Here is a 9193-nt window from a genome sequence, read left to right as displayed (position 1 = left end):
CATGATAGATAGATGATGTTATTAGTTTTTTTTGACAGAGTAGGTGAGCGAGCTTAAATTTAGTGAGTTAGAGTCCCTCTCTAAGGTTAGGAAATTAGAAATTTATTGTTTGTTTGTGACTTGCATATCTTGTATGATGATCAGGAAACGTATATTTGATGGTTTGAGTTACTATAGGGCATAGTTGTTAGTATCAACCAAAATGATAGCATTTCTAAGCTTGAATTATTGAGAGTGGTTTTAATGCTTACTCGAGGACGAGCAAGAGTTTATGTGTGGGGTGGTGATGTTCGGTCAAAAATGCATATATTTACTCATTGTCGTCTCTTATTTTAGTATTTTTAATCATTTAATTATATTACTTTACGCTTAATATTATATTTTAATTGTGTGAGAATAAAGTGGTGTGAAGATGAAGAGATTTAGAGCAAAATTGAATAAAATGTGGAAGAAAAAGAAAGGAAAACAAACGAATTAAAAAGAAGGAGAAAAAGGGGAGACACCCTTTGGTGTTTGTCCCCCCCAAGTGCAAGACAATCAAAATAAGGAAACGCAATTCAAATCAAACAAATCGCAAAACGCTACTGCTTCTAGCACTAGGCCAGCCCAACGCACTGGCCTGGACCTTGGGTGCGGGATTTTTCTTATTTCGCCTGAGACATGGTTATTTCAGTCCTACACGGTCCCAAATTGTAAAAAATAGGTCCTAAACCTAATTTGGAAGATATATAACATATTTTAGGAGGAGAGCACGCGACTTTGGAGGGGAGAACACAAACCACGCTTGGAGGAGGCTTCCAACTAGTTTTTCTTGTCTTCTCTTCCTTTAATCTCTTAGTTTATTAGTTCTAGAGTTGTGGGGTACTACATGAATGTCGTAGTTTGAAGCTTGAATTGTTCTTATTATTTTATCATATTGGTTTATTTATTCAATCTTGTGCTTAATTATTTGATTGCTTGATCACTAATTGAACTATCTACGAATCTAGGATTGAACTCGGGAGAGGGAATTCTAGATTGCATATAAGACTGAGTAGGGCAAGATCATGAACCTGAGCATCGGAAACGGATTTGCGGTTAGGATAGGGATATACCTAATCACCTTGATTGGTTTCTATATGGGAATTATTAATGCGTTCTTGTTAATCTTAATTTCATAGGAATATAGGCGTTAGCTTAGCTTGAATAGGCAAGTAGTACTTCGGGACAATACTACGAGTAATATTAACCATGTCAACCAATAAACCAGATAAATTAATTAGATAATTTAAGTGTAACACTCAACGGGATTGTTAGCTAACCCATAGCTCTGAAATATTTTCTCCCATTGAATTCGTCTCTAAGCTTTCCGACTTGTTTTCTGTAATCTCTTAGTTTGCTACTCTAGATTAGTTTTAGTTAAATATTGATACTTTAGAAAATCACTTGAATAGATTAATTGTCTTAGTTTAATTTAGTAAATGGTTAATCATAAGTCCCTGTGGGTACGATATCTGGACTTACAATCCTATATTATTTATATGACCACGTATACTTGCGTGTGTATTTGGGAGCAATAGCATACCACTAGATAGGAATATTAAGTTCGGTATTGACTTGATGCTAGGTGCTCAGCTCATATCCATTCCTCCGTACAGTATGGCTTCAACTGAGTTGAAGAAGCTGAAGAAGTAGGTGCTAGGTTTGCTTGATAAAGGATTCATTTGACCAAGTATTTCTCTTTATGGTGCATTGTGTTGTTTGTGAAAAAGAATGATGGTACTATAAAGATGTGCACTGATTATAGGCAGTTGAACAATGTCACCATCAAGAATATGTGTTGGTTACCTCTTATAGACGATTTGTTTGAAGAGCTTCAAGATGCAAAGGTGTTCTCTAATATTGACTTGAGATCTGGTTATAATCAGAAAAAGATTAAAGCATCATATATCCCTAAGATAGCTTTTAAGACCTTTATGTTCATTATGAGTTTTTAGTGATGTCATCTGGTTTGGCTAATGCTTCAGGAACTTTCATATATTTAATGTAGGTGGTCAAGCCTTATTTTGACTCTTTTTTATAGTGTTATTGATAATATCTTGGTTTACTCTCGTAGTGGAGAGGAGCATGAGCAGCATTTGAGGATTGTGCTTTAGACTATGAAGGAAAAGAAGCTTTATGTCAAGTTCTCCAAGTGTGAGTTTTAGCTGGATGCAGTAGAAGCATTCTTAGGTCATGTAGTATCTGGTGATTGTATTAAGGTTAATTCTAAGAAACTGAGGTGGTTCAAAATTAGCATATACCTACTACAGCTATAGAGATTCGGAGTTTCTTGGGCTTAGCAGGTTATTATCATATTTTTGTTGAGGGATTCTCATCCGTTGCAACTCCATTGACTAAGTTGAATCAGAAAAATATTCCTTTTAGATGGTCTGATGAATATGAGAAGAGTTATCAGAAGCTCAAGACTTCTTTTACCATAGCCCCAATGTGTTCCCCACAGGTTCAGGGTCATACATGGTGTATTATGATGCTTTATGCATTGCTCTTGATGGTAATGCAGGATGGTAGGGTGGTTGCTTATGTGTCACGGCGGTTGAAGCCTCGTGAGAAGAATTTATTCAATTTTTGATTTGGAGTTGGCAACTATTATGTATGCACTCAAGATTTGGAGGCATTACTTATATGGTGCATCATGTGAGATCTATAACGACTATGATAGTTTGCACCACTTATTCAGGCAGAAGGATTTGACTTTTAGCTAGCGGAGGTGGATTGAGTTGGTTATGGATTATAATATCACTATCTTGGCTATGGATTATCAGGCCTTGGCAAATAGATTGGTGAAATTGGATATTTCTTATCCTAGTAGTGTTCTTTCTTATATTGTTGCGCAACCTTCCTTGGTTGTGTGTATTAAGGCTCGCTAGTATGATGATTACCATATGCTAGTTCTTAAGGACACACTAAATCGATATGGTGCTAAAAAGATTGTTATTGGAGATGATGGTGTTATGCGGCTCTAGGGTCAGTTATGTGTTCCCAATATTGATGGTTTGAGAGAGTAGATACTTGAAGAGGGTCGTAGCTAATGGTATTCCATTCACCCTAGCTTTACAAAGATGTATCATATAACTACCCGACTAATCATTTTGTGTATTTGTGCCTCATGTCCCTATTTGATATCCCATGTATGTGTATTTGATGTTTTTTCACTTGCAAGGATGGGTGGTTAGGCTTTTATGGGGTTCGAGAGTGAATTGGAACACTTAGTTTTATTTTGGAAACCTTAAGTTGGAAGAGTTTATCAAGGTATGACTTTGGTGTAAACGGCCTCAGATTGGTTGATTTGATGGTACCAACATGTTCCTATGGTGATTCTGGACTTAGGTGTATGTTCGAAATTGTATTTGGAGGTTCCTAGAAGATTTTGAGATTATTTGCCGAAAGCTGGCAATTAGAAGTATTGGAGAGTTCTTAAGTTTTACCGATAGTTGACTTTGATGATATCAGACTCCGATTGTTGTTTCGGAACTTGGAATAGGTTTGTTTTGTTGTTTGGAACTTGTGTGCAACGTTTGGTTTTGAACCGGATTGTTTAGGCTTAAATCAGACGCTTGGTTGTAAGCTTGGAAGGTCTTGAACTTAAGAGAGATGAAACTTGTGATTTGATCCTTGATTTGAAGATGTGGTGTTATCGTATATGTTTGGAAGCTTTGTATAGGTCCGAGTAATGTTTATGGACTTGTTGGTATAATTGGATGAGAGTCCTTGGTGGCTCGGGTGAGTTTCGGATCACTCAAAGAATTTTTGGTGTAGTAGATTTTTGCTGGTGTCAGGTTCTTCATCGCGATTGCGAATGTGCTATCGCGATTGCGAATGTGCATTTTAGAGCTGAGGGAAGTTTCTCTTCGCATTCACAGAAGGGGTCTCGCGTTTGCGAAGAAAGAGCTGGGAGCTGGAGGAAGCCTTCACTTTCTCTTAAGGTTGGTCGCGTTCGTGGAGTGGCTGGGCAGGTGAGCTTTCGCATTCGCAAGGGGTAACATCGCGTTCGTGAAGGAGATTTGGGGGAAGGCTTCGCATTCGAGGGGGTGATGTCACATTTGCAGAAAGCCATTTTTGGCAGAAGCAGATATTATGCTTCGCTAATACCAGGCATGAGCTGCCTTTGCGAAGAGTACCTTTGGGCAGTACATTTAAGTGAGTATTTCGGGATTCTTACTCATTCTCTCATATTTTGAACCCTGAATTTGGAGAAGGGCGATTTTGATTGGAGATTTTCATACAATACTTTGGGGTAAGTAATTTCTACCCATTTATATTACTATTTCAAGAATCTACATGGATTATTAACACCTAAAATTGAAATTTTGAGGTAAATTTTTTTTGGGGGGGGGGGGGGGGGGGTTTCCTACAACTTTAAAGAGTGAAAATTGAGGTTTTGAGCTACGATTTAGACTTAGATTTGAAAACCAAACACATATTTGGACACAAGGGGTTATGGGTAGTCGGGATCTACCCCTTGACACGGGTTTTGCTCATGTGGGCCTGGGTTGACTTTTGGGGATTTGATTAAAGATTGAAGCTTTATTGTGTGGAATTGATTCTTATAGCTTTGTTTGACATTATTGAGTTATGTTTGGCTAGATTTGAGCAGGTTGGAGGTGATTTTTAAGGGAAAGGTGTTCTTGGAGTATTGTTTCTTGCTCGTTTAAGATAAGTATCTTATCTAACCTTATTGTGAGAAAATAATCTTTAGGAGATGACTGTATTTTGCTAATTGGAATTGTAAAAAGTGACATATATGCAAGGTGACAAGCGTATATGCAGGTTCTAAGCATGAGTTCGACCGGATAAGACTTTAGGCTTCTATTATTCCTTGTTTGGACTGTGTACTTCCTATCATCCATGTTTTGATTGTTTGTACGACTATGTGAACTTCTTGATTCATACTAGAGACCATGTGTAGGCTTGATTTTTTCTTTGATCATGATACTCATTATTGTTTGGCGTACCCGCCTAATCTAAGTTGTAGTTGTACACGTCGCACATGCATACACCTTAGCATGTTATTTTCCTCATTCCATGAGTATGTGATTTGATATATATTGTTCGTATACACGTGGTTTTGTATATGCTTTCTTTGCGATGGACTGGATTGAAAGCACGTGAGTTGTCTGTGCGGTTATTTTGATTATGGAATGTAAGTTGTCCGTCCAGCGTATGGATAAGGATCCATCCCCTTAGGGTCTTCCTGTCATGTTTCTCCTTGATGACATACACGTGGATTATGGAAATTGATTAGTGCTTGGACTTTGTGTATCTTCTCTATATGCAAGCTCCTGGATGTATACGGGTTTTTTACCATGTATATTCTCTATATGCTATCCTTGGAATATATACATGCCTTTTATGCATATGTTTTCTATATGCTGATTTAATTGATGAAATGATTCACAAAACCTATCTTCTCTATATGTCTAATCTGTGTAACTTGACTTGTTATTCCAGCATATCTTCTAAATATGTTGAACTATTAGCTTGATTACGATGCTTGTGCATATCTTCTCCATGTGAACCATTAGTCCTATTTGTACCTTGTGATTAGATTTCGGTACTATTGTTGTGTACAAATATATTCATGAACTGTATAAGTTTGATAGTGAGTATCATTGAACACTCTTGCCACTACCTCACCGAGGTTAATCATGATACTTACTAAGTACATGGGGTCAGTTGTACTCATACTACACTCTGCACTTAATTATGCAGATCTAGGAGTTTGACCGAGCTGAGCATTTAGAGTTGTAGTTGTTGTTGTAAGAACCCGAGGTAGAGTTGCATCCTAACCGTAGTTCCTGGCATCTCCTTCTATCCTTTCATTACTGTTATTATTTCAGACAGTGTATTGTATTAGCAGACTTGTGTTCATATGTTAGAGCTCATGACTCAATGTTACTCATTTTGGGGGATTTGTGGTATTAGTTTGGTATTTATCTATGCTTATTCGACTTTTAGACTCATTTATTTTTGCATTGGTTATTATGTTTCACTATTGTTCTATTATTGTCTTGCCTAGCAAGTGGGTTAGACTCCATCACGACCGGTGGCGGTTTTGGGTCATGACATATCATGACTTGAAGAAATATTATTGGTGACGGGGGATGAAGAAGGACATTGTTGGGTATGTTTCATCGTGTTTGAATTGCCAATAAGTCAAGTATGAACATCAAAAACCAGGTGGTTTGACTCAAAAGATGGTGAGACCGGAGTAGAAGTGGGAGTGTATCACTATGGCCTTTGTGGTAGGTTTGCCACGTACTTTGAGGAAGTTTGATGTCATTTTGGGTCATTCTTGATAGGTTGCCCATGCACTTCATACCAGTGCTAACTACTTATATTTCAGATAAGTTTGCCAAGATTTATATCCGAGAGATAGTTTGTCTGCATTGTGCGCCTATTTCTATCATTTGAGATCGGGTACTCAGTTCACATCTCACTTTTGGAGAGTTGTTCAGTAGGAGTTGGGCACATAGGTTGAGCTTAGAAAATCATTTTGCACGTAGACTAATGGTCAGTTCGAGCGAACTCTTCATATTCTTGAGGACATGTTGAGAGTGTGATTGACGTTGGAGGTCATTTGGATCAATTGTTGCTTTTGGCAGAGTTTGCTTACAATAACAGTTATTAGTTTAGCATTCGGATCAATTCTTGCTTTTGGCAGAGTTTGGAAGACGATGTATTGTAGGTTGGTTCAAGCCTGGTGAGTCTATTTTGTTGGGTACAGATTTGGTACATGATTCCCTAGAGAAGGTAAAGATGATTCAAGAACGACTTTGGATAGCTCAGAGTAGGCAAAAGCATTATGCGGATAAGAAGGTTTGTGATAAGGCATTCATGGAGGGTGAGATGATATTTTTGAGAGCTTCACCCATGAAATGCGTAATGAGGTTTGGGAAGAAGTGAAAGTTGAGTCTGAGATTAATTACACATTTAAGGTGTTGGACAGTGTTGGTGAAGTGGCTTATAGGCTTGATGTGCCTCATAGCCTATCGAGGGGTACATTCAATATTCAATGTGTTAACGCTTAGGAAGTTTAATTCAGATAAGTCATAGGTGTTGGAGTTCAGCATATGAGAATTTGGCCTATGAAGAAGAGCCAGTAGCTATTTAGGACAAGCAAGTTTTGAAGTTGAGGTCAAAGGAGAACGCTTCGGTGAAGGTGATTTGGTGTCACGGTCCAAAATCCAGCTAGCCGTGATGGCACGTAACCCCAGTGCTAGGTAATCCAAATATAGAATAAGTTAACTCAAGTAAAATATCATTAATAACAAGAACCAAAAATGACTGAATTCTATACAGCATCCCAAAGACTGGTAGTACAAGTCATGAGCCCCAAGAATTTAGATTTACAAAACTGGTACAAAAATAAATACATCATATGTTTGAAGATGCATAAATAGAATTTCAATCCTAAACTACCAAGAACAAGTGGTAGCTTATATTCGAAATGCAGGTACATCTTCAATGCAAGGCTTCGTCCTCCGCAGCTACTCAGCTTCAAGATCTGCACGCAAGGTGTAGAAGTGTAGTATGAGTACAATCGTTCACATGTACTCAATAAGTATCTTAACTAACCTCGATGAAGTAGTAATGAGGTTTTAATACAATGACACTCGCTTACTATGTACCTGTGCAGATAATAAGCAGGAAAACAAGGCAAGATATATGTTAAATAATAGTAAAAGCATCAAGTGGGGGTTGTGGATAAAGTTAACAGACATGGCAAACAAAGCATAACCTTATAAACCATTTCTACGAAGGAAACAATAATCATGAAGTATGCACAAGGATCATAACCAAATATCACAAACAAATACCGTTGTGGCATGCAACCTTATCCCAATATTAATAAATACATTTTCAGCGTGCAACTTGATCCCTATATATATATATATATATATATATATATATATATATATATATATATATATATATATATATACACACACACACACTATTGTAGTGTGGAACCCTATCAAAATGTATATATTGTTGCAGCGTGCAACCCGATCCAAATATATATATCATTGTGACATGCGGGTCACACCCCAACCAAGGTGAGGCGTGGCTGGCACCTGATGCCGTACTCTCCCAAGCAAACCACTCTGTAACTCATGATCGTTCGACCTAAACTATAATATACATAGGTCAGCTTGGCTGAACTCATTCTTTCTATAAACTATCATGGGCTAACATGGCCACAACTCGTAATATATATATATATATATATATATATATATTCAAGCGTCGTGTTAGCGAGCCGTTATACTCAAAACATATCTATATGTACGGGCCAAGGAGGCCACTATGAGTATCAACACTGAACAACCCAGAAGGAAACATAAACGAGGGTCGACCAGGCCACTGACATATTATATACAATGAACCTGTGTCTACAAAGCCTCTAAGAGTATCTGACATCGAAACATGGTCGGGACTGGGTCCCAGCCTACCCATAAGTCTATAACAAAACTCTGACATCATGACTTATAGACTCGGGTACACTCCGAATGAGGTAGAGTCTTACTGATCCGTCGTTGAATGCTAACCTCGTCTAATGTGAGGGCTCATCAAACTTATTACCTACACCTGCAGGCATGAATGCAGCATCCACAACAAAAAGGATGTTAGTACGAATAATGTACCAAGTATTTAAGGTCGAACTGAAACATAACAATAAGACAACATTAATAAGAGAAATTCATGAATCAACCTGAACATTTGAAGTGCCACCGAGGGCCATGATATACTAATTATACTTATATATTTAATGTGCCTCTTTCGGACTATTATCCATATCGTAACATGATTTCCCAACTGATCAGCGATAACTGCCCAACCGGCCGTAGCACGGTGATAAATAGATGATTGCTCGATCGGCCATAGCTCGATGGTAAATGCGTAACTACCCAACTGGTTGTAGCTCGGTGGTAAACACATGATTGTCTGACTGGTCATAGCTCGATGGTTAATAAAAGTGCATAATTGCCCAACCGATCGTAGCTTGGAGGTAAATGAAGATGCATAATTGCCTAGCCGGTCGTAGCTCGGTGCTAAGTAAAGATGCATAACTACCCAACCGACCATAGCTTGGTAGTAAATGAAGATGCATAATTTCCCAAATGGTCGCAGCTCGATGGTAAATGAAGAT

This window comes from Nicotiana tomentosiformis, chromosome 5, assembly GCF_000390325.3.
Source record: "Nicotiana tomentosiformis chromosome 5, ASM39032v3, whole genome shotgun sequence".
Classification (NCBI taxonomy): domain Eukaryota; kingdom Viridiplantae; phylum Streptophyta; class Magnoliopsida; order Solanales; family Solanaceae; genus Nicotiana; species Nicotiana tomentosiformis.
This window is presented reverse-complemented; position numbering follows the sequence as displayed.